The sequence below is a fragment of the Talpa occidentalis genome, unplaced genomic scaffold, assembly GCF_014898055.3.
Source record: "Talpa occidentalis isolate TD23 unplaced genomic scaffold, MPIMG_talOcc4v2.1 talOcc4.3, whole genome shotgun sequence".
NCBI lineage: Eukaryota > Metazoa > Chordata > Mammalia > Eulipotyphla > Talpidae > Talpa > Talpa occidentalis.
In genome coordinates, this window is record NW_023603184.1 from 98040712 (window position 1) to 98067395 (window position 26684).

At 36.2% G+C, this 26684-nt stretch overlaps 1 protein-coding gene across 1 annotated transcript in view; it reads right to left on the reverse strand.

Annotated features, from left to right (window-relative positions):
• The window catches only part of SCN9A (sodium voltage-gated channel alpha subunit 9), a 126201-nt gene extending 99881 nt beyond the window's left edge, over window positions 1–26320 (reverse strand). Inside the window, exon 1 of the mRNA XM_037523456.2 lies at window positions 26102–26320. The gene's annotated coding sequence lies outside the window, so the exon portion shown is untranslated. The remainder of the gene's footprint in view (window positions 1–26101) is intronic.
• Between the last annotated feature and the right edge of the window lie 364 nt (window positions 26321–26684).

The window sequence follows — 26684 nt, forward strand, 5'->3', positions numbered from 1 at the left end:
TGAGAAATGAAATAAGGTCAATAAAATCTTGCTCTTTTTTTTCCCAGAATATTTTATACATTTTAAAGTCAGGCAAGAGGAAGATTTTGGGTTATGTAACAGCACAGTAGTAGGAACTATGAGTCAGAAAAACCTTTAAATTCCAGCTCTATCATTTTGTTGTCTGTTATGGTGAAGAGTCTTCTTTAAGCCTCAGTGTCCTCATGTAAGAAGGGGAGATGACAATAATGCACATCCTCATTGTGCTTCTGTGTGCATTACAACAGATAATGAATATAAAACTATCCCCTTAATAACAAAGTGCTCACAGGAGTGTTGAACAAAAGAACCATTCACTATAAAGCCCAACATGTTAGGGGTCAGTTTTATCCTTGCAGGAGATAACTGGCCCTAGGTCAGGGAGGACTGACTGAGAATATAATATGGCTTTCCATATTAATGCTAGTATGACTGTATAGTGATCCAATCCATTATATTACATTGTATTTGCCTCAGGGGCATCAGATTTCAATCAAACAAACTAAACTGGCACAAATACTTAACTGAAAAAAATTGTTAACCATCTCACATTACTCAGGAAAAAAATGAAGCATTATTAAAACTAGGCTTTGACATATTTTTTAATTTTATAAGCTTTTTAGCATAATTTCATTTGAACTTGACAACACTACACTGCTGAAGATCCCATCAACCATCACCTAGAAGGAGTTAACAGAAATGTGAAACATGAAAAACCACAAAATAAACTAAGGATTTTCAATTTTTTACACTGATTTTGGAAGGTTTTGCCTAGTCATTTGTCATGACTCATTTTTTCAACCTTACAAGAGAAGGCTTGGTCAAAAAACAGAGAATGAATTTTAAGAAGTAACTGAGCTGTATAAATAATCATTGTACTAGCTATTCATCAGTATGTGTAAGATCTTGTGTAAAAGTCAAAACAAAATGTCCTGTTGTTAAAAGTTTTTGCTCCCCATAAGCACTATCTGATTTATTTTGAAATTCCTTTTAATGATTTCCTTTCATGTATGTTTTATGAAAAGTCACCTAAAATCCTTCATGCAAACAGGAAAAAAATCAAGATAACAAAGCCAGAGATGGAAATTTCCACCACTGATGTCACTGGTGTCACAGCTGTGCCTTTAGATGAGAAGATCCAAAATATGTGGGAGGAGAAGGTCACTAAACATAAAATTCTCTGCTTCTGATGTGAAGCAGGAGTGCAAGTCAGAAAGCAGTTGAGTCATGTCCTTTGTTATTTTGGCAAGCAGCATTTTCTCAAGGCACCAAAAGAGAGACCTACCACGATTCAGCTCTCATAAAATTGACAAATTAGATTTGAGCTGATTGTATTTGCAAATACACCCCTAGTTACTCCAGCAGTAAAATATCACAGCCACCATGTAAGATGGACATTTAAAAGCTTAAATAGAGTCTTTAGCTATTAACCATACTGGAGAAATGCTAGCAAATCACTGCTTTACATTACATTTTCTGATTTTGGAGAAGTGCTAGCAAATCACTGCTTTACATTACATTTTCTGATTTAGTGGTGCCCAAAGTTCGTTCATAGAGTTCCTATTCTTAGACAATTTTTAGAACATTTCATGACAAAACTGTTACTGAGTTGTGGTGTACTAGCTTAGAAAATTGGTCAGGGTTCAGAGAGCTTTTATGCAGGAAAAAATAAGGTTTCTGAGAGTGAGTGGAATTTGGTTGTACTACAACAAGAAAACAATACACAGCAGCTACTCCGTGTTAAATACTGTGCTATAAATGCAACCTTTTCAGCAACACCAAGAAGGTGTTGTTATTCTCACTGTAATTCATGGAGACTTAAGGATATTCTTGACACTGCTAGAAAGGGGACTGAGGCTTTGGACACAATTATGCCTGATTTTTATGTTTTTACCGTGTAGAGATTAATAGACTCGTGAAAAGGTAGAAGAAGCTAAGCCAAAGGTGATTATTGACATAAAGATATGTTAAACAGAAATCAAAATAGAAACAGGTATTTCAAATCAATAGAGGGATTATAAAAAAAATCAATAAATAAACAGGTATATTTGCCAGCATGTGTTGTTGAAGGTGAAAGCATATGTTGCTTTCCTTCCTCCTGTCTCCTGGAGTTCTGCTGCAATGATTAGAAATGAGGATAATCTCCCTAGTTCTGTTTTCCCTGACTATCACCTCCTCACAAAATAAAACATACAGGCATAACCTGTATCTTTTATTTTTACCCTATAATTTATAATGCCAAGCATTATAATTTATAATATTTTCACTAATAAGAGCGAGACGTAGAATCCTGAATCATGAGAGTATTCTGCACCTAAAATGGCCACCATGGCGCCTGTGATAAAGTGCTATGTCATTAGGTCTATATACTGGGATTTATAGGCTGAGGAACTTTTACCGGCCACCTTGAAACCACCAAGATAGAGGAGGTTTCTGTACTGAAATATCAATAAAGAGTGTCTCATCCTCCTGCTCCTCTGAGCCTCTTGATTAACCTGCACTGCTGTGGGAGGTAATTTGTCTTGCCAGCTGTAAACAAACAAGGAAGGAAAAATTGGTAATGCCCTAACATTTGACCCCTCTTTCCTGCCTTCCTTAGCTTCTCAAAACACCACGGACTTGGTTAGGGATATAAAAATGGGATAGAGCATCAGGTATATCTTCTTATTATTTAGGTCTAAATTTAATTTCAAATTTCATACCAAAGACTCTGAAGTTTTTTTCCTCTTTTTTCACAAATGGACTATCATGACTTGGCATTTCTCATAGATCATGTTCAGTCTTGCCTCAGCATGCTGAAAACCTCTTATTCAATGAAACAAAGCAAGAGGATGTACTATAATTCCTAATGTTTTAAGAACAATTCAATACTGTACAACTGAAAACTTATTATTCATTTTAAAGTATACATCAGTGCATAAGCCATGTCCATGAAATAGAGCTAGGCCTCCAGGGGCATTTCTCCTAATGAATGGGAGGTGCTGTGCCCAAGCTGGAAAAAAAATTATCATCTGTTTGTGAAGGATAGAGTTCAGCTGCTACCTTGACAACAAAAGCAAGCACATTAGTGACCTAGGGGACTGCAGAGATACCTGCTATTGTTTGATACCAAAAGGAATTGGAAACTTGCTAAACACGGAGCAGGTGCAGAGAAACCTATCATTGTTCTCTCTAAAACATGGGTTCGGGTGAGAATCAAGCTCACGAAAAGGGTATATAGTATCTATATAAATGCATAATAAAGTATATAATTTCTCTTAATGGGTGGGAAATCCAGGAGAGGAAAAACTCAGAAAGAACAAAAATATAAGACAGGATATCTACAATAATTTTGAGACAGTCATTCAAATCATTTGAAACTCAGACTGAATAGGACTCAGTTTGCTTGAAGAACTAACAACTTAAAATGTAAAATAAAATAGAGAAATGTGATAGGGACTGAGTAACCCACATTCATCCTTATCAATTTGTTGATATCTGCCAAGACTACTATTTTCAATTGTACTATAGTGATCTCAAATTAATAAGAATTTTGGGGCCTCCCTGGTGGTGCAGCGGTTGAGCGCTGGGTTGCGAAGCTGCCTGCAGCCTCTGCAGCACCGGTTTGATCCCCAGCTGCTTCCCGGCCACAGGTGGAGGGTCCCACATGGCACGCAGACCTCTCCTGCCACGCCCACTGCTCCCCTCAGCAGTGTGCTTCGGTCCTTCTGCCTGCTCTGCTCCCCGCTCTGGCTCTGGTGAATTCTCTCACCTTCCTGCGCTTCTGACTGTGCCCAGTGCTTGTATAAATAAAATAAATAAATAAATAAACAAATAAATAAATCTTTAAATAAAAACAAATTAATAAGAATTTCATTTAAAGAACACAAACAAGAAGTGTTAGTATTGCGTTTGTCTAAGCTTTTGGCACTGGTTGGCTATTCTCTTTCCCTCTTTCTAGCACATTGTCCTTTCAAGCTTCATATTCTAGTTTGGAGGTTTTGTTCTTTCCACTTACACACAGATAATTCCTGGATCAAAACAAAAAATATTTTAATCATGTCAAGTAATAGCTGAAAATAATTTCACAACATTGTCCTAAGTCCAGAAGGTTCATGAATTACTACTCTTAGAAAGCTTTTGATGCCTAGGGGCTATTTTTTCATGCAGGCGATGGTCACACTGGGAGATCAGCATTCCTAGCAGGTGATGTACCTCATGTACATGTTGTGTTTGTTTTCCTGGCTTAGTAAAGTGCTATTTAAGTGGACCCCCAATTGAGGGGAAAAGCCTTGAGTTCTGTGTTATTTAAAATGTCTCTCAACTAAATGTTTCATAATTAGCTAATTAATGCTCAAAACACACCTGCAGTACTGTTAGTACTATTACATCATTCTTCCTGATTTCTAAACACATTAAGGCTTTATGTGAAGTAATCAATAAATGACAACACTGTAAATAAATCCAGGAATCAGTGTCTGAAAAACCTGGAATTGACTGGCCAATTATCTTCCCCTAACCTGGCATTCTCATGCATTGGAAATTCATGATCCAGAATTTAAGGGGTTTAGTATATCTTGATTTAGAGTTTACACAATGGAGCCCTGAGGATAAAGAAAAGGATACACATTTAAGAAAAGCATACAATAGTATTGTCAGAAAAATGGTGACCAGATGAGTTTTAATTCCAGGGACAACATGAGGAATAAACAACTTTTCATGAGTATGTTCCAGAAGGACTAAGCCTTTTTCCTATAGCATCTGATCTAATCAGATGTACATTCAGGGAGAACACGTGGGAGAGAAACTGCTCATAGCAGTTCCCAGCTGACAACTTGTGACTCTCAAAGAAGATATATCAACTCACGAGCCAATGAAAATGAACTCATACACCACTTTTGCACATGTGCAATTATTTGTTGATTGTAATATATTGCTCCTTACAAACTAAGAATGGAAAAGCTTTCTGCTAAAAAAAAAAAAGGAAAACAATCCTTCAGTTTCAGCAAACCAAATCTAATTTCCCTATACTCATGTTACTCTGCCCATTTCAATGACACTATTAATCAGTAAATAGTGCTAGAAATGACAAACAACATTCACTACCTAAGTATTCAGAATAGACTCTTGTTAGCTATTCTTTCTAAATCATCTCCAAACTCCTTCCCTTTTACATCACCATAACTTCTATTTCCTTACCTCTTGTCTGTACTATCTCCAATAGTCTCCTAATCTCTAGGTGTGCATATCTTTTCCTCTTACCTAGAGGCTACCTATTATTATGGAGTGGTAAATAAAAGCTGATCACATCACTTCTCTTACTAAGCCAGCACTGGCTCCCTCACTAGAGCTTTTGAAATTAATCTACGAGAATTTTTCCTAAATAGCTCCAGAGTCATTCCCTGTAATCCACCCCACCTCCCTACCCTGGGGCCTGGATGGCAGCTGTAGTGTAATGTAATATTCCTATCCATCCTTCAAGAGCTATTTTACCCAGGACCATTTTCCTTAAGTCTCCATAATACATCCATTGTTTAGCCCAATGAGGCACACAGTAGATAGTCAATGGTTCCACATTTTTTTCTCCAAAGAGAACAGAAACAGTGAGAAAAAGTTCAAAACATTAAGGCCCCAGAAAGTGAGACAAAGTCCTCCATTTCCCTCTGTATTTACTATTTTCTATACAATTAATTTATTTCAATTTTTGCATTGAATAAAGTGTTTTATTTGCCTACTGAGTACTTTTTTCTCACCATATAATTTAGGATATTAAACATTCTTAATGATGAGAAAAGTAAAATATTGTCAAGTCTGCAAATTAGAGTTCTCTTACTCCACTTTAAATTAGGGCGCAGTTTTACTAAACATTGTAAATAGGTATGGGGGACAGTGTACTATAGAAGTCTAGTGTCACCATGTATATAGAAATATTTGAAATTAACATGCTTAGTCTGCTATGTTTTCTGTTGAAAGTCTTTGCACTACTTTGTACTATTGGTTCATTGACTTGATTCTAACTTGCTTTGCTAAAGTATTTCTGCATACCAGGGACAAAATCAGTAACTTACAAAATGACTAGGACATCTCTGTAAGGTTCTTGAACTTAAGGTAGTACATGCAGACATTATAATGATGCATACCTGAAACTTATGTTATAAAGCAATGTTACTTCAAAAAAATTTTTTTAAGGAAATCGTATTATTTTACTTTTTCAGCATGTATAATTCACAAGTAAATGCAAATAGTCTACATAACATGGAGATTATCAAATAGACATTTAATATTCATTTTTAGCTGGGTTTGTCTGTGAAGCTTTTCTTTTTGTATATAATATGCCCTTGAGCTGGTCTCATGAGCAGGCATTTCTATGTGTTCCTCAGCAGCACAGAACCCATAAGTCAGAGCTTCAACCCTTTGGTTCTTCTGATTTTGAGGGTTGAGCAATTTAAGAATATGGGGAGAAATTCTGATTTGGGGGAGAGGAATTTGTGTGTATAGAAAGGTGCTCAGAAATTCATAAACACACATTTTTAAGTGACAATTCCTTTACATCCTATTTTTAGCTGTGCTTTCTATTATCCTATACACACTGAATTGAGCTCTCAGGAATGCATCTGTAAAATGAGGAGGCAGAACTATATTTCTTGAGAACACTTTTAACTCAGTCATCTATCATTCCATGATTACAAGCACATTGTCAGTCATCTTGCAGTTGCCTGCAACTGGTCACCAGGGAAAAAGTAAAAGGTTATTCGTAGCTTAAAAAGAATATCCTAAATGCATGCATTACCTCAAGTGCATTAGTAGCAGCATATTAATATATGATGGGCAACATATCATTAATCAAAAGATGGTAATAACTAAGAGTGAGAAAACTGGAATTTCTAGAACCATAAATGTAATCAAGGGTTAATGCTATTTGATGGTAACATTTCTTTATGACTAAATTTTCCTTAAATACTATTTTGACAATAAAAAACGCTTATTTGGAAAGCCAAGAAAAAATTGTTTTGCAACACATGAATTTTTTGTCTAGTTAGATATTTAAGATATGTACATGCAAGTGAAAAAGTTTAATTTGGCAACACACTTCCACTGGCATAATTTTCAAAAATAACTTAAATCATAAAATGCCTAAAACATAAGGCTAAAATAAGCAATGGGAAATAACAAGTGAGAAATATTTCAATATTTATAAATATTCTGCCTACCACACAATTACTTTATAGTTCACCAAAAAAATCATGAACTGCATAAATCTCGTTGGGGAAAAAAAAGTCTTCCTGCAACTGAATGGAGGAATTTAGAGTCATACATGTCAAAGGTAAAAACATGTTTCTTTTTCAAGCAGGAGACAAATGGGTCACATGATGATGTGCCGCTGCAATATCTTCATGGCTCCCTTGCCAAAGGACTGATGCATATTTAATCACTTTATCTAATGGATGTGCTCTCTCAAGTCGCAGTTACCCATTAGAAAGCTCTTGTTCTGGTTCAGCTGAGCACTCTGTTTGCATTTCCTGACTTTGTGGTTTCAGAGAGGCAGAGTTAGTGGAGAATTCCCTAGCTGAGCCATCTGTCTTTGCTATGGTTGAAAGAATATAGATCATCTGAGTCCTAAGAATAGGGGGCAGGGTGGTGGGCAGAAGAACCACTTGGGTTCACAACGTCCAAACCTTTTGAGTCAGGTGCCTGCATGGTTAACTTTAAGTACCAGTGAAGAGATTTCTTTTTCTTAATGCCTTATCCTTCTGAATTAGAATGGGAACAAATCTCAGTCTGGAGTTTTAAATTACTACCATCATGAAGCACTTCACCAATATACTTGTACCACCTAAGAATATGTTTATATGCAAAATAATACAGTGACACTTGAAAAGTCTTTTTTTCATTCCAGTATAGTTTTCTCTGTAGTTTTATTTGTCTATATGTATATAGACTAGACTGTATAACAAGTACTCTTTCCCACTGTCTTTCCGCATGCTCTTAAAGAACAGATACAATGTTGAAATTATATCTGACATTATTAAAAAATAAATCTTAGATCTTTAAGATGGGAAAGAATTGCTAATTTAAAGTATTAGTAAATTTTCCTATCAAAATTGGATGGAGTGTTATTATATACAGTCCTACTTTGGACTGCTTAATAGAAAATTTAAAATAGATATATCCATACTGACTTATTATGCACTTTTTATTCAACAAAATATTTACAGATAAAGCATACAAAATATGACCTAAACAAGTTTAAAAAAAGAAACACTATGGAGAATTAATGATGTTGATAATTTTAAGTTAAACTTACCCTAAGAGAGAAGACCGGCAGGAAAGAAACCAAATAATACATTAGCAAGGACCTTATATTCTGTACTGAAGTTGTAAGTATTTAGGAAAGCAAGATTCAACCATGAAATAGTACTCATTAACTAAAATATGTGTTGTTTCTATTAAATGCATCTTCATTACAATTTTAATTAATAAAATATATTGCTTCAGTCGGTTCATTTACAATAACATTTTAGGATACTTTTCAATATACTGATTAAGATACTTCTGCTCCACACAATGACATTTTGAGATGTTCATAGCAACCAAAGTTAAAAAGAAGGAAGAAATTCCAAATTGGAATCTATTATAGGAACATTAACATTCTATGTAAAAGGGGTCTCCAGATTTGTGCCCTACTCCATTCTGTCAACACTGTAAACAGAGTGTCATTCCTATGCAAATATAAATTCCACACCTTATTAGCTTCTCTTTCATCTCTCCTGTTGTAGGTTCCCAAGTGACCATTCAGCTGATTTTTATCATAGCTCCTGTAACACCTCACTTCCTTCATTAAGTTCCATATCTATCTTCTCTGAGTAGATTCCAAGCTCCTTAAATAGGAAATTTTTCTTAGGCATCTTCTATCACCAGTGTATGGCATTATATCTAGCACATCATAACAACTAGTAAATGTGTGCTGAATGAAGACTTCTCCTGTCGCAAACACATGAAGATGCTTGCATGCTGACATTAAGACAACATATATGCCTTCAAATTAGTGTTTTTGCATCATTTTGGGTAGATACCTAGGAATGCAATTGCTGGATCATATTGTTAGGGGGAAAAAGGATGTCCCAAAGCAAATTCCATATAAGTTTTGTGGACTCCACCCCCACCCCAGGTCAAAGCCAAAGACACTGGGAACTCCAAATCCCATCACCACCAAAGGGAAGGTGGCTGGGACCTGAGGGTGGGGTTAAGCAGCCAGGTGGATACAAAAGGCAGACACGTGGGCTTTGGGGGCTCTCCATTTTTGAGCTCTCAGCCAGCTCGCAGCGTCCGGTCAGCTCTGAGAGTGACTTTGGGTTTTCCAGGTCGTCGGATCGGGTAGGAAGCATTAAAGACTTTATTTCCCTATTTTCTCCCTGAGTTGTACATTTTCCTTATTTCTTTTTCTCTTGTAAATAAACCTTTTATTAACCCTTTTGCGTGTGTCTGTAGTAGAGTATTCATAAGTCCCTTTAAAGCGCGCGGGTGAGGACCCACAGCCAGGAACCCGTTTTAATATCGGGGTTGCTCTGTAACAATATGTAGATCTATTTTTAACATTTTGAGAAATCTCTACACTGTTTCCACAGAGGCTAGACCAGTCTACATTCCTATCAACAGCATATAAGGGGTTCCTTTTCCTCCAAATCTTCACCAACACTTGTTTGTTTTTTTTTCTGGTCTTTTTAATATGCCCGTCTATGTTCATTGAAGGACTATTTACAATAGTTAAGTTATGAAGTCAACCTACATGCCCAATGCCAGATGAGTGGTATACATACACAATGGAATACTACTCAGCTACTAAAAAAGGATAAACTATTGCCATACTATGTGACAACATAGTATGTGACAACATGGGAGGAATTGGAGGGGATTATGCTAAGTAAATAAATCAGAGGAGAAAGACAAATACTAGATGGTTTCACTCATGTGTGGAATACAGAGAAAAAAAAGGTTAGACAAAACCAAAAATAAAACAAACCCTTGAAATCTGACTATAAAATTGAGCCTACTGGATAATAGAGAGGATGAAGGGAAGGGGCTCAATGGGCAATGGTGAAAGACTATGGGAGTCTTGGTGATGGGTGTAGTATGTGTAGTATATCTGAGGAGGCTGCCCTAAATCATATACAATATTGTAAACCAATGTTACCTCAATAAAAATTAAATAATTGAAAAAAATCGGCTGAGTTGGCTACCCACTGAAGAACTTCTAATGTTAAGTGTATAACCTCTAAATTAAATATAATAAGCAATACAAAAGTGATCATCTTAATTAAGTAGTTTCCTGACTGATTAAATCTTACCAATAGCATTGTTATATAGTGATATATAGGAAGGAAAAAGGGAAATATTTCTTAGCTCACATTAGATCTTCTGTATGTCAGAATTGATCTTTTCCTGAGGCCATAAAATCATCACAGACTTAGTTGACCTTTGGGGCCACTAAGCTTTGGCTACAGAAGAGATCCTACACCTAAATAAAGTATACAGAGAATGCATTTCCACTTTGATAATTATTAGGATGTAAAAGAAATCATTCCATGCCCTTCTGGGTTCCTCTAGGCCAGCAAATAATAAAACAATCATCAGACAGCTTTATAGGAGATAAGTCATAAAGAATGTTAATAATAACATGTATGCCTCCTATTATACGTGGAAGAGACCCAGCAAAACTGAGTACCTTACACAAGCTTTTAGATACCATCACAAACAGTTTAGCTAAGAAAACAGAGTATAAGGTAGGAAAAGTGAGTCAGTGGGTTTACCAAAGCAAGCACAGTAAATAAAGGTATGCAGATTTTTCCTTTTCCATTGAAAGAGATAAGGAAATTAGGTCTTCCTAGTAAGGTGGAGGGCATGCCTTTAGAGAGAAGTTTACATGTAAATGCCTTTTTCAATACCAATCTCTATTCAGTCTCAGAGCCCCTCCCATGAAATCAATCTTTTATCAAAGACATAGTTTTGGCTTGGGAGTACATTATTCATGTATCCACCTCCAACAAAATATCAACATGGTTTAATAGAAATGGCAGGATAATTTTGTGCCAGGCAAATTTAGGTGTGAATCCCTGATCATAATGCATGATGGCTCTGTGGCTTTATGCTAATTCTTCATAAATGAAACAGAGAAAGTATCTGTCTTAATAACATGATCATGTAGATATAAGCAGTTTCTCTAAAATGCCTACCATAGGACCCAGGTGAAATATATATAAGCAACATTATTCTTTTTCCCTGTGTATATTGTGAATTTCAAATGGTATATTTGTTAGCAATGCTTTGCTACATTTCCCCTACATTTATGACTTTAATCTAAAATCTAGGTACAGTAAAATAGAAGAAAACATAACACAGTTATTAAGTTTATGATTCCAGAGTGAGAGAGACCTGTATTCAAATCCCATCTCTGCTGTTTGCTAGCTTATATCCTTGGGCAATTTGAGCTTCTAAAGCTTGATTTCTACATTGTGAAAAAGAACTGAAAATCATCATGTGAGGTCCTTTTAAGGAAAGAAAAAAAGACTATTTTTATCATTATGTATATTTTTCTACCACCTTTCAAGTGCACAGAAAGTTCTTTTATTAGTGATTTTTTATCAATCTTATAAAATGATTTTTCATGAATAAGGCTATAAGATTACATTATGACAAATTTTTGTGTTGCATATATAAAACTTTTCTTCTTAAACAGATTGCAATTTAGGGCATTTTAAAGATCAAATCAAAACTTGATCATTACCAAACCAAGACTATACTGCTTTCTACCAATAGATGGTGATATATGCCACAGAGAGCCATTTAGTGGTTACCAACATAAGACTACTTAGTTGCTGCAATGCGTGCATGCAAGATGTGTGCATTGTTCTTAAGTGGTGATAAAAATTATTAAACTCATCAGGCTTGTAAAATGCAAAAATATGTAGATTGTTATAACATTTAATAAGCAAAGGAATTGGAATATGATGGAGGTGAATGTGCTGTGACATGCATCTGATGAGGGGTGGCTCTGAATCACATGTAGTATTGTAAACCAATGTCACCTCAATAAAAAAATGAAAAAATAATGAAAAAATAATAAAATTAAATTAAAATGCTTTCAGAAGATGAAAGGCCTGCCAATTTTTTAAAGGAGAAAATTGATGTATGACATCAATTGTACCACTTTGAGACAAGACTTTTGCTGCTTCATGATAGATATAAACAGGTATAGAATTTTGAAGAAAACTCCAGCTTAGAATGAGGTAACAGCATAACTACTAACTGGAAAGAAAATAAATCCTATTCTTCCAAACTTATATTCTGGCAAACATCTGAGGTAAGGTGAGTATTTAGATTCTGAGGTAAGGTGAGTATTTAGGCAAAGAATATACAAAAATCCAATGGTAAAGGTGCTTAGCTTACATTTATTGACTTCTCTAAACTATTGTTTTAATTAATTGAAATATTTATAAATAAAAAGATGTCATATGTCATATTTTCATGACAATATAAACTGTACTCAGTGACCTTGAGTTTCCATAAATAGCCTCCATTTTCTCACTTGCTGGTAGCTACCCAAGGGGAAAAGGTACTGCCTATGAGACTTAACCTCTGCACAGACTGTCTAATGGAACAAGAAGTATTTTTGGTATAGACTCTAACCTTCAAACTTCAGTACTCAGTAGCAAACTCTTCTAAAAATACTTTAATAAAATTGATTGAAAAATTAGTATCTTCATTAAGAGTTCATGGAAAGGAGAAAGATGATTTTTTAGCTTGCTTTATTAAAATGGAGCTAAGATACCAAGTAGTCATTGATTTACTAGATAATTAAGAAAATAAGACCATTTTTCTCATTAATTTATTCATTTGTTTACTCATTCAAGTATTTTTGTAAAGTTATATTTATTGAGATAATACTGATTTACATCACAATATGTCTCACCAGTATAGGTTTTCACTCTACAAATGCATGTTATTTCATCACATCCATCACTAAAGCCCCAGTAATCCTCTATTGGAACCCCCTCTCCATTTTGCTCCCATCTCACCACATCCCCATTCTGGTAGCCTTAGTCATAGTTCATAGTTTTTTCCCTCCTGTTTTCACTGCTCTCCCTTCCCCACTCCAAGATGCCTCAGATCTATGGTCACCTTTCAAGGTTTACTTTTGTCTGACCTTTGGTTTGGTTTCTCTGTATTGCAAATACAAGTGAAACCGTCCATTATTTATCTTTTTCCTTCTGACTTATTTCTCTAGGCATAATCACTTCCAGCTCCATTCATATTGCTGCAAATGGCATGAGTTTATCTTTTGTCATCACTGTGTTTACTCACTCAATTATCAGTGAGTACCCAAGATGCACAAAACATTATGCTGGGATGGAGGACATTATAACTGTAGCATGATAAAATTTTTGCTCTACTAAATGATAACATTTAATAACTAGGATCAGATATGAAGAGCTCCTGAATCTATCATCCAGCTAGTAAAGAATCAGAAAGCTCAGACACTATAGGAAGTGGCCCAATTCAAAGATGTTTTTCAAAAATGGGATTGGTCAAAATGAGGAATAAACCCCAGTAGTCTCCTATTCTTATATGAATATATTCTTTCCAAATCAGGAATCCCCCTAAATTGCTGGTATATTTTTCAAAAATTCAATACTTTTAATCTCAGCATATAAGAAAAAAAAATCAGATGGGGATTACTGAAATGGCAATATACAAATAAAAAGATACTCAGCTTCATTAATCACTAGAGAAGTACAATAAAAGCCACAGACACCACTTTACAACCTGTAGGATTGCTATCATAAAGTAAAAAGAGAGAGAAAATAAATGTTAACAGGGATGTAGAGAAATTGCTGGTAGAAACAGAAAATAGCTCAGCCACCATGGAAAAATGATATGGCAGTTCCTCAGAAAATTAAGTATAGAATTATTATGATCCAGCAATTCCACTTGATCGCAAAAGAATTAAAAGCAGGAACTCAATCAGATATTTATACACTAATGTTCATAACAGTATCATCCATAAAAACCAAAAGGCTGAAACAAACCAAATGTCCATAGATAGATGAATGGATATATAAGTTGCATAAACGTTCAACTGAATATTACACAGTCTTAAAAAGGAATGAAATTCTGCTCTAAGCTGTAATCAAATGAAGCTTTAAAATGTTTTGCTAAGTGAAATAAGCCCAAACAAAAGATGAATATGACTCCATTTATATGCTGTAACTACAATAATGAAATTCATAAATAAAATAGAATGGTGGATATCAGGATTAGGGGAAACTGAGATAATAAGGGGTTAATGTTTAAGGGGTACAAAGTTTCCATGCTGAATGGTGAAAAATATCTGGAGATAGGTGGTGGTTATAGTTCCACCACCAATGAAAATGCACTTTATGATCCTGAATTGTACATTCACTGCTTAATATGGTAAATTTTGTTATACAAATTTTATCTTGATAATTATTTAAATTTTTTAAATTAATTGATATTTTACATCTTTTTTTCATTTTTTTTACAATGTTTGCTTTCTTTTCTCAGGTGTAGTCCCCATAGAATTTCTACCACCAATTCACCTGTGCACATCACCATAGTCCCTTGTGCTCTTCCCTCCCTTGTTTTGATCCCTTTCCCTCCCCCTCCCTGCAGAATGTCTCTGATTTACAGTTATTTTTGTTTGGTTTTGTTATGTTTATTGTTATTATTTTTTTATCTAATGCCTTATTTGGTTTCCCTGTATTCCTCTTATAAGTGAAACCATCCAATATTTTTCTTTTTCCTTCTGACTTATTTCACTGAGCATAATCCCTTCTAGCTCCATCCATGTTGTGAATGGCATGAGTTTTATCTTTTTTGATTGCTGAATAGCATTCCATTGTGTATATATACAACATCTTCCTGATCCAGTCATCTATTTTTGGGCATTTGGGTTGTTTCCAACTCTTACCTAGTATAAATAGTGTTACCATAAGCATAGGGGTACAGGTATTCTTTTGGATTAATGTTTTTGTGTTCTCTGGGCATATCCCTAGTAGTGGAATTGCTGGGTCATGTGGTAGCTCTAGTTTTAGTTGTTTGAGGAAACTCCATATAGTTTCCACAGTATCTCAATAAAATTTTAATTCACAAGAATTTCTTGAAAACTGTTAATGAATAGTCAGTAGGATACCAATGGCATATCAGTTAGCAGTAGATCAGCCTTGATAGGATTCAGGTGGCTTGTTTCTCTGTTATCTATTTTACTGAGCAATATTCATTTATATTTCTACAGCACCACTATTTCATGAGGAATAACTGTGCAAGAGCTATAAAAATTAATCAAAATATAAAAAAAATTACTGTATCTCATTGTTTTGGTTTCCAGAATTTAAGTGTTTAAAGATATTCTCAATTGTAACCTATATCATATCAGCCTTTTTCCCAAGAATCCAATCCATTGCAGATGGGAAAAGAACATTTACATATAAATCACCAGAAAAGACAAAAAGTTTAATTTTGTATGGAAATTAGGGTTTTCCCAAACATTACATTTACTCTCACTGTGTGGTACTGTGTCCAGAACAGGATCCAGTAAAAAAAGGCTTTTCTGACCATCCTAATTAAATAATGCCTCCTTCCCTCAACTCTCTCTGTCTGCTATATGCTTCTTTAAAACATACATTATAATAAAAAACAGTAATTTACTCATCAGTCTTAAAAAAACATGAAACCTCTATGGGTTGTTCACTGTTGTATTTACACTGTTGTTCACTACTACAACAGTGCCTGAGTAGCTGCTCAATAAATACTTGCTGAAGGAAGAGAGTGAATAAAGATAGAGGGAAGGAAAGAAGGAATTATTGTTAAATTTCTTTTTTTTTAAGATTTATTTATTCATACCTACAAGAACTGGGGTATAGGACAGAGTTGTGGGGGTTGAGAGGATTCATCAGAGACAGAGTGGGGAACAGAACTGGCAGATCAACTGAAGTACACTGCTGAGGGGAGCAGTGGACAAGACAGGAGAGGTCTGCTGAGACATGTGCGTAGCTGGGGATCAAACTCATACTGCAGTGGCTATGGACAGCTTCATAGATTGCAATTAACCCTTTGAGCCACCGGGGAGGCCCTATTGTTAAATTTCAGGAAACACCAATGTTGAGAGTTCCAGGAGCTGCTCTGGAGCAACTCAGGATCCCTTTAGCGCTGCCCTTGGGATCTCTGCCAGGTCCTTCCTCTCCACAAACCTCAATGACACCGATACCAACCTGGATGCCAACTCTTGACCTACATATTTTGGAGAGCTACCAGATAGGGCTTAATGATTGATCACCAGCTCAAAAAAAAAAAAAAATTAGCTCTTTTTATTTTTTTACTATCTGACTGCATTCTATCTCTTAAGCAAATCCTTCAACAGAAAATGCTTGCTTTTAGAAAGAATTCAGATTTGTCTTTTTAATGGATCAACTTGAGTACTTTTAAAAATTTGGCTCTTCATGCAAACAAAGCAGAATAGTGTCATCTAGAACTGGAAAACCCAAGCTGTGACAGAAAACAAGCAAAAATCTTGTTGCTTTCTTAAGAAATAAGAAGTGACTTTAATGGTGATAAATAGCAGACTTGAAAAGCAAAAGTTACTAAATTATTGTTAACTTATTCCCACCATATCTGTAGCAAATTAAGATTCAGAAGTTGAGCACAAAGGTGTATATAAATATGTATCATTTACAGCAAATAAGTAATAAGAATGACCATGTATAAGGCACCATGCAAGAATTTCAATATGAACACATATGGTCCTTACCCTTAAAACCTTAGTGGTTCAGAGGGCAAACTGTCAATCATAGTCACTAGAACTCAGGGGTCTGATTTCCAATGGTTTTTATATCTCAAAGTACAGTATATAGGTAAGATAATATGTTAAAAAGTAATTTGCATTAGAAATTATAAATATAATGTAAAATAATTTTCTAAGCATTTAAAACCCTTAGAATAAATACCTTAAATCATTGATATAAAGAACTCTTTACCTGACATAAATCATTGACTGTGACAATAAGTACTGTGATTTAAGTTACACTTGGGTATATCAATTTGTAGTACTATAAATTAAAAGTGCCTAAATTCTTAATTCCTAGGATATGAATACTTTTAGATAAGCCCTGCCTTCTCTCTTTACCCTCCGCAAATCACTTCGCTTTTTCTACTTCATTATCCCAACACCCACCATCTCCTCCATGACTTCATTTACCGTGCTTGATTTCAACACATATTCCTTTAAACATAGTACCCTGCTTCTTTAAACTCCTGTCCACCTTAGGAAAGTCCCCTTTCCAGTTTTAATTTCCTCATAACAAAACAAATAACATTTGTCTAATCATGGCCAAGTAAAGTCAGAGCAGTACAATGACACCACTAAACCAGGAAAGCAAAAACATTCGACCTCTTTAACAATGTCAAAATCACTTTAAATATATAGATACTTTTCAAATATCAATGGTTTCACTTATAACAGGAATATAGGGGAACCAATTAAGACATCAGTATAAAAAAAATAATAATAACAGTATAAAACACAACAAAGCAAAAACAGACAATTATAAACCAGAGACATCCTGCAGGGGAGGAGGAGGGAGAGGGTTGAGAGGGATGGAGAAAGGAGCACAGGGGACTGTGGTGATGGTGCATGAGTGCCTTGGGGAAGGAGATTCTACGGGGACTCAATCTGAGGGGGTGGGGAGGGAAGCAAATACTGTCTAAAAATGTAAAAAATGATAAATGTTAAAATAAAAAAAGGAAAAAAAATAGAGATATTTTTCAAAATGTCATAGTGTCTACAGACTTTCACCTAAATCTCAATCTGTTTCTCACAAGAATCAGTATTCCAGATGAACTTTTAAACAACCGTCATTCTTTTTTTGTATTGCAATTAGTTTGTTATGTTCAATGGGAAATGTAGATAATTTCTGCTTCATTAGGTGTTAAAAGATTTTTGTGGAATACTTTGTAACATAACCAATAGACATATGTGTGTGTGGACTACATGTGAGTGTATTTGTATTCTCGGTATAAATAATATTTTCTTTCCTTTAAAAGGAATGTGTATGTAAGTCAAGGGAAGTAATCAACATGAGGTTTTGGGACGATTAGGCAACTTCTGAGCATTTCTGTTCTCACTCAAAAGTTGGTTGTGGGAATTTAAAGAGAATTTGCAGAGTCCTTAATGTACTACTCAGCAAAAATGAGACCTTCTACATGAGGTTGTTAAATAAATGTCATTATCAGAAATATTAACAAATGTACGTTGTCCTGTCTACATTTTCCCTGGTGTCAATGTACCTATTTATACTCACTGTCTATTTCCATGACATTGTCCTGACCAACTTCTTGCAAGAGATAATCCATTATGCTTACCAACTGAACAAGAATTGTGGATTGCCAAATAATAAATAAAAATGATTCTATTATTACCCTTAATTTGATGTTCTGCATTACAAGACTGATTTTTGTTAATGAATCAACAGTGAAATAAAGTGAATGTTCATATTGGCCAATATATCTCTCAGGTTCAAACATTTTATTTGCATATTTAAAAGTGTTGAGTTTTATTTCTGATGACAGAATTGATAGAGTAATTTAAAGGTTGATTTTAAATATATGAGTAATTTCATGATATGTTCTTCATAAAAATTTCCTTTACAATTAGATGTTGGGGCCTCCATGGTGGTGCAAGGGGTTGGGACGCAACCTATGAGGCTGTCCGCAGCCTCTGCAGCATGATTTTGATCCCTAGCTGGCCAGGGAGCTACCCACATGGTGCAGCAGACCTCTCCTGTCTTGCTCACTACTCCCTTCCGCAGTGTATTTCAGTCAATCTGCCTGTTCAGTTCCCCACTCTGTCTGGTGAATCCTCTGACCCCCGCATCTCTGGCCTGTACCCCAGCTCTTGTATGCATAAATAAATAAATCTTTTTTAAAAATAAATAAAATTAGATGTTATTTGTTATGAGTGTACTAACAGACCTTTAGTAGGTCACCTCCTCCACTGAACTTTGCTCCTTGAATGCACAATTCTGATAGATGAGGTTCAAAAATAAATTGAATAATTAACAAATTCCTGAATTTTAACTCCTCTACCATGTTTTCCTACTTATGAATATTTAAATACTTCATATAAACAAATGTACTAGTTTATAACTGAATACTTTACCAACAGAATGCTAATAAAGACTGCATGATGGAAAGGTCCTTAGAGATATACAATTACATAACTACCATTAAAAACAAGAGAAAATGCATTACTAGCATCCACTGAAATAGGATTAGAAGTAAAATTAACAAAGATGAACTTTAGATTTACACTGTATTCAAAATATAGAGTACATTTTGATTGTAATATACTATTACCAAATATCTAGCCAACATTACTGAACACCTCCTGATCTCATACAAGACACTAATGTGATCATTTTGAATACGCTTTTTAAAGTTAATTTGTACAGCAACCAATTTTACAATGGAATTGCACTTGAGAAGTGAAAGCATTTGACTAAGACTACAGGTTGAGCAAGAGAAATATCTAAAAAAATACTTTTTCATGACAATAATATGAACAGAATTCTATTTTTTTTTGCGCTTCTAGTACTTTTCAAAAGTATTTTACAAAGATTCTGAAATATAGTAAGATGTGATAAGAATTTTCAAAAGTGTTTCTCTGTAGGGCCTCCCCTGGTGGCGCAGCGGTCGAGCACGGGGCAGTGAAGCTGCCCACAGCCTCTGCAGTGCTGGTTTGATTCCTGGCCGCAGGCGAGGGTCCCACATGGTGCACATACCTCTCCTGCCACACCCGCTGCTCCCCTCAGCAGTGTATTTCATCAGTTTGCCAGTTTCTGTTCCCTGCTCTGGCTCTGGTGAATTCTCTCACCCTCCCGCACTTCTGACTGTACCCAGTGCTTGTATAAATAAATAAATCTTTAAAAAAAAAAAAAAGTGTTTCTCTGTATAGCCATTCCACAAACACTCATTCCTGAAAGCGTGTCAGATGATCTCATGGGATTGTAAGAACCCTGCTCCCAGCTGACCCTGAAAATGCCACTGCAAGTCTTCCCATCTGAATTATGATGCGTCAAGTTTGTCCCAGGTAACAAGACTACATATTATATTAACGAGAAAGAAAAAAGTCTTCACTTCAGGTTTGTAATATTTTGTTCCACAAAAGGATCATCTATAAAATTTAGTCCCATAGTATTTACCAAAAGGAATGTTAACTTTAAATTATTATCCAGAGAAAGTAAAGGCTTAATTTACAAGTGAAATATTCTATGCATTCTTTACAAAATAGGCATAATTAATAAATTATCCTTGATTTAAAGGAAGTATTTTTATTGTAGTTGACAAAAATCAGTGGCATTTACATCAGTATATAAGGTATATTTCATCAACAATATTTTTCTCATTTCCCATGTTCCACTTTTCTGCATGGACTTGAGTATCTACATTTACTTCCCTTTTGAATTTTTAAATAAGTCCTCAAGAAGATGATAAAGAGTTACATGACTCCAACATCTAAAGCTTATAAACAACATAAAAGATGACAGACACCATACCAGAGAAATCATCTCTATTTTTAAAATAACCCAAAGACTAGGGTTCTAGTTGGGCATACAACACAAAGCAAACTTCACTTGTCTTTGTATATATATATTAATGCATTTGTCTACTCTTCCAAATTTTTCTTTAGTGGTTCACTAAATAAACTATTTGTAGTAATAGTTTATTTGATGTTGTAGCAAAATTTACAACACTGGCAAATATCTCAAATGTATAGGTATAAAATGTAGAAGAAGAATGAAAGGACAGGAAAAAAGCATTCAGTACAAGGCAGGGGTGGTAGGTTATTCTTGGAGCCTGCTGACCTAAAGGGAGCTGGAGTTTTTGGTATACACCTGTTTACTCTACATACAGAGTTCCAGGACATTACAAGTTCTGCAAACAGAACTTCTTCCCAGAATTGACTCCTGTTTTCTGAGGATGTACTGGCTTGTGTGCATGTTCCCTACTAACCAAGAAAATTTGTTTGCAGCAGTAACTTATTAATCTGTATAAGCGAAAACACAATTGTGTGCTATTTTCTTGTTGCTTTGTTCATATCTGTAATAAAGGCTTGAGCTGGGAGAGTGAAAGGCAGAGCTGCTCTTGATGGCACTCTCCCCAGCCTCCCTCACTCCCTGCAAATTCATTTAGACTCTGAGTCTTCGTTAATGGCAGAGAACTTCATCGGCTGTCCTGTCTGCAGCAGATTATGACCTTGTAAATGTACACATTCCCTCTAAATGTCTAAGGAAATGATCACGGGTGCAATTGGAATTTTATTGTATTCTGATAAATGCTTTAGAAAGCTTTGTAAAAATTCCAAGGATACATTTTAAAGAAAGTTATGATCAATAATGGCAGCCTCTCAAACACTTGACACAACCAAAGGAAATCATAAAATGAATAGCAATACAATGACAAAATCATGTTTAACAAAAATATATGGCATTTTGACTCCCTAACATATCACTTTAAAAATCCACAAGCATTCCATTTCCTGTTTTAAAAAAGTAACAGTAGAGTGTTTTCACTTAAAATACAAACAAGAGTTGTTACTTAATAGTGCTGGGAAAACTGGACAGTCACATGCAAAAAAATAAATAAAATGAGACCACTCTCTCATACCTTACACAAAAATTAACTCAAAATGGTTAAAGACCTGATACTATAAAATACATTTTAGGCAAAATTCCGCCACACTGACTTTAGTAATGTCTTTGGAGACTCAACTACAATGGCAAGGGAAACAAAAGCAAAAACAAATGAGACTACATCAAATCAAAAAGCTTATTTACAGCAAAAGAAACTATCATTAAAATAAAAACACATCCTACGGAATGTGAGAAAATATTGACACATCATACATCCAATAAGGGACAAATATCCAAGCTCTACGAAGCACTCTAACTCAACAAAAAAGAAATAACTCAATCATAAAATGAGCAGAGGTGCTAAACAGACATTTTTTCCAAAGACACACACATCCTCGCTTAACATGAGGGGAACACAAATCAAAACCTCAACGAGATACCATCTCACACCTGTAGGAATGGTCCAGATCAACAAGACAATGACACAGAGAAAAAGGAATACTCATGTACTCTTAGTGGTAATGTAGACCGGTACAGACTCCATGGAAAACAGTAGGGAGGTGCCTCAAAACATTAAAAGTAGATCTACCAAATGATCCAAATGATCCACCAGTTCCACTTCTAGGTATCTACTTGAAGGCAAAAATCACTAATTTTAAGGAATATATGCACCCCTGTGTTCACTACAGCACTATTCACAACAGTCAAGTTAAGAGGACAACCTAAGTGTGCAAGGACAGATGAGTGAATAAAGAATATTACTCAGCTATAAAAAGAAATGAAATATTGCCATTTGCCATAACATGGATGAAACTGAAGGGGATTATGCTTCGTGAAATATATCAGAGGGAGAAAGACCAATACAGTATGATTATACTCATAGGTGAAATATAGAAAACAAAACAGGAACAGACAAAACTAAACCAAAACAAACCTTAGAAATATGACTGTAGAATTGAGTCTACAAGAGGGAAAAGGTGGGAATAAGGGGTAAAAGGAGAAGGGAACCCACTGCTTTATGATTAAAGTTTATGAGCGCTTTGGTGATGGGTATGTTGTTACATACCTGAAGAGGCATGAACCTAGTCCCCTAAATCATACAATGTAAAGCAATGTTACCATAAAAAAAGGATACAGAAAAAAATATATATAGTTGCTATTTTAAAGAGAAAGACTGAAGAACTATTTTCTCAGTGGTTCTAAAATGATACACAGTGATTTTATTTATTATATCAACTCAAATTTGTTTTTTGGCACAGCTCATGGCATTCCCTCCTTGTTTGCCTCTTTATCATGGTCTGGCATTTGTCCTTACCACCTTCCAAACTTCATTCCACCTTTAGCTGCCAACAGTTGATAGCTTTCCGTGTTGCCTAAAGCCATTTCCTTCCAGCTACATAAAGAGGAAGAGTAAGTTAAACCTTCAATGAAGAAATTCCATTTTGCAGGATGGCAAGGCACCAAAAATGTTCTTTTATTCTACAAAAGTAGCCTACCCACATTCTGTGAATGCTTTCCCATAAATCCTCATATGAGTATTATGTTTATGCAATCTTACATCCATTTTATTATTATCTTGTCATCTTAAGTGGTAATCTAAGTCCAAATAGTTCTACAGGAAGGAAGTTATACTTCTGTGTCAGAAAAAAAACAGCTAATTGTGACATGTAAAATGGAAAGCCATCTTCAATTAGCACGCAGATGTACTCCAACACAAGGAAACCAGATGGGTCAACTTCACAAAAAATTTAAGAAAATCCCTGGTGATAACTGATGCAACAGTTTAGTCATTTCAGAAGAAACATGATTATCAAATTCTTTACAAAAAAAAAGTGGCTGGTCACTTGCTAGATTAAAAAAAAAATAGCATTAATGAAAGCTTGTCACCTAAATGAAAACTTAGATTTTTACCAAAGTTAATAGTAAAACTACTCGTTTACTTAATATCTTTAAGTAGTCTCAAAAAATAAAGATGGGACTTACTGCCACAGAAAGTATATATATATATATATATATATATATATATATATGTATGTGTGGATATAAACTCTAGTGTAAATATGACACTATCACTAACCAGCATGGAATCTGAGTCTCCCTCTTACTCCCACTAACAGCGATGGATCTTCATGGTTAGTCCACAGTGTCCCTCTGAGCTTTCCTTAGTGACACTTTGGATTTGTGAGATAAATGCCCTTGAACCTGGAATAAACATCAACATGGATCTAATCTGGTGGCAGGTTAGAAATAGACAACAATGTGGAAGAGACCCGTCTGAGAAGTATAACTGAACAGAGGCACGTTTGGAAGATAAGACTGATAGCTCTAAATATGGACTGGATAGGGATTAAATGCTGTCACGAGGAAGAGAGCACAATCAACACTTGGTGGATAGTAGAGTCATTTATTCAGATGATAGAATGGGGAAAAGGTTGAGGCAATACTAGGGAAAATCATAAGTTATTATCATTATGACATTTAGAAACATCCATTTACATTAATAAATTTTAAATTCCTTTAGAAGGTCATGTCTTGTCTTAGAAAAAATCATAAAAATTCATCCAGTTTCACAATCTTTCAAATATTTAATAGGAATAGAAATTAAATAAATGCTAGTTTTTATTATTTGTGCAAATGCAAGATTCCAGGTTTTTTTCCTTGCTATTGAAAAGTGGGTTTTTCATATTAACTAAGGTGAATAAATAGGACAAAACTGATTCAGTCCCTGAATTTCTTACTTTTTCTTTGCTGCCAAAACTCATCAGCAACAGGTAGCAAAAGCACAAGAGAGCAAGCCAGCTCCCTTGATTATCTCCCCACCCTAGGAGACAGCAGAAGGCACCAGGATGCTCCTGGCAGAAAGCCAAACCTGACTCATCTCTCTTCTGCAGAAGCATCAGGTACCCAGTGAGCTTTTCTTGCAACACAGGAATCAGTCATGGGGTCTATACCCAACCTCCAAAAATACCTCACTGTGTCCCAAGATTGCACAATGGTTCATTTCTAAAGTCAGGTACTTTAAACATCTACAAAACAGAAAAATTTATTCTTAAGCAAACTATCATCAGTTGCCTAAAGAGAGGGCACATCCTCCTTTATATCAAATGCGATATTTTGCCTAGCATTTTGTTGTGAGTCAACTATTCTAACAATCATTATAATCCTTACAGAGCAACTGGCTAAGGTAGCTTTCTAATAGTGAATAATTATTTTAAAATTCTACCTAGCAAAGTTACAAAGAAATTGAACTTTAAATTTTTTCAAAAATGGAGAAAGAATGTAAAAAGTTTTCAATAAAATAGATAATTGGATTGAATTTGCAGATTATATATAGCCAGGTTTTATTAATGTTAAAGTAAAAATCATGAAAATATATTTTAAATTACAGAAAAAAAGAACCTGATATATATTTTTCCGTCAACAGAGGAGGAGAAATAGAACAGTGATTGTGTTTCCTGGCAAGAACTGACTCTCCCAACACTGGCTTCACATTGAGCAGTTGAAAAGCCTTCACACATTTAAGCCCTTGTGTTGATTTGGTCCTTATCTTATTTGAGTGAGCTTTTTAAAACATGTCCTAAGCTGCTCTTACATAAAAATTTCTCTCGGCTTCAGGAGACACACAAATTACTATAAATGCTGCAACTTAAAAAAGAGAGAGAGAGAGAGAGAGAGAGAAAATGTTAGCTATTGTCGCAAAAGTTGGCCTTGAAGTTTCCTGTTAATCATTCTATTTTGATCTTTTTATTGCCTTTAATAGAAGTAAACATCATTTTCCCCTAAAACTAATTCAGTTGAAGTCGATAAAAAGTTTTAATGACTCTGAATCTTATCTGAATTTGCCTATAAAATGCTTATTTGTGTGGGGAAAAAAATAAAAAGGGGCTAAGCATTCTTAATTGTATTTATGTACTCCTAAGGGGAGCGGCGTTTCTTCACTGTCCTCACAGGTAGCATCAGCTATGCTGGTTCTGCACCCTCAGCTTTAAAGACATTAAATACAAAACGTGCTGTTTGTTCCAAAGAATACGACCAGCCCCCCCGGGAACCGAAACCCAAGCTAAGACATCCGGCAAGGAGCAACTGCCAGGAAACTGCCAGGTGTAGCTGCGTCTCTTTTCCACATTCTCAGAACGTGGCAGCAAACCCACACCTTCGAAACCCGCAAAGGATCTGCCTATGGAAATAGTGGCCCTGCCAATTCCCACTGCATCAATTGCTGGGAACCCCTCCATGCAGCGTCTCCCCGCTCCACTTCCAGGGGGCCTAACTCCGGGTAACCAAAGCCCAGGGATGTGAAACCGACACAGGTGGGTGTGGCGGCTGAGGCCAGCGCCGGCGAGACCGGCGGCTCCCCTGCCCCTCACTCGCCACACCAGGGAAGCGAGAGAAAAGGCACTTACTTGCCACCTTGCCCGCCGTTCCTGCCCATCCAGCGCACCCGCAGAATCCGCTCCCGGGGTGGAGGGCGCAGGCTTCAGGAGCCCTTCCTTCCTCTCTCCCGGCCTTTTCCCCTCGGTGTTCTTTCTGCTGTTGCTTCTCCCTCTTCCTTCGGGCTCCTGTTGCTCAGCCGCGCGGGCACCAGCCGCTGGCACCCAAGCGGGTACGGTCTAGACACCCGCCGCGGGAGCGCGGGCCACCGCCGGCACCGCGGAGACCGCGCCCCTCCTTCCGGGGCGCGCCCAGGGAGGCGGCCGCCCCGCCCTTCCCCGCTGCGGAGCCGCTAGTTCTCGGTCCACGCCCCCTCCCCGGCTAGCTCCTCTCCAGGCGGAGGCGCTGGGCGGGAACCCCCACCCGGGGCGTGGTGGCGGCGGTGCTGCAGCCTTCCACTGGAGCTCTTGCAGCAGAGGAAGGGTCACGACCCCCATCCACGGCGACCCAGCCCCATCCTCTGTGTGTGTGTGTGGGTGTGTGTGTGTCCAAAAGCAAAAAGAGCCCTTCCCTTATTTCACCCCCACACCATCACCCCTTCTACCCGCCCCCTAC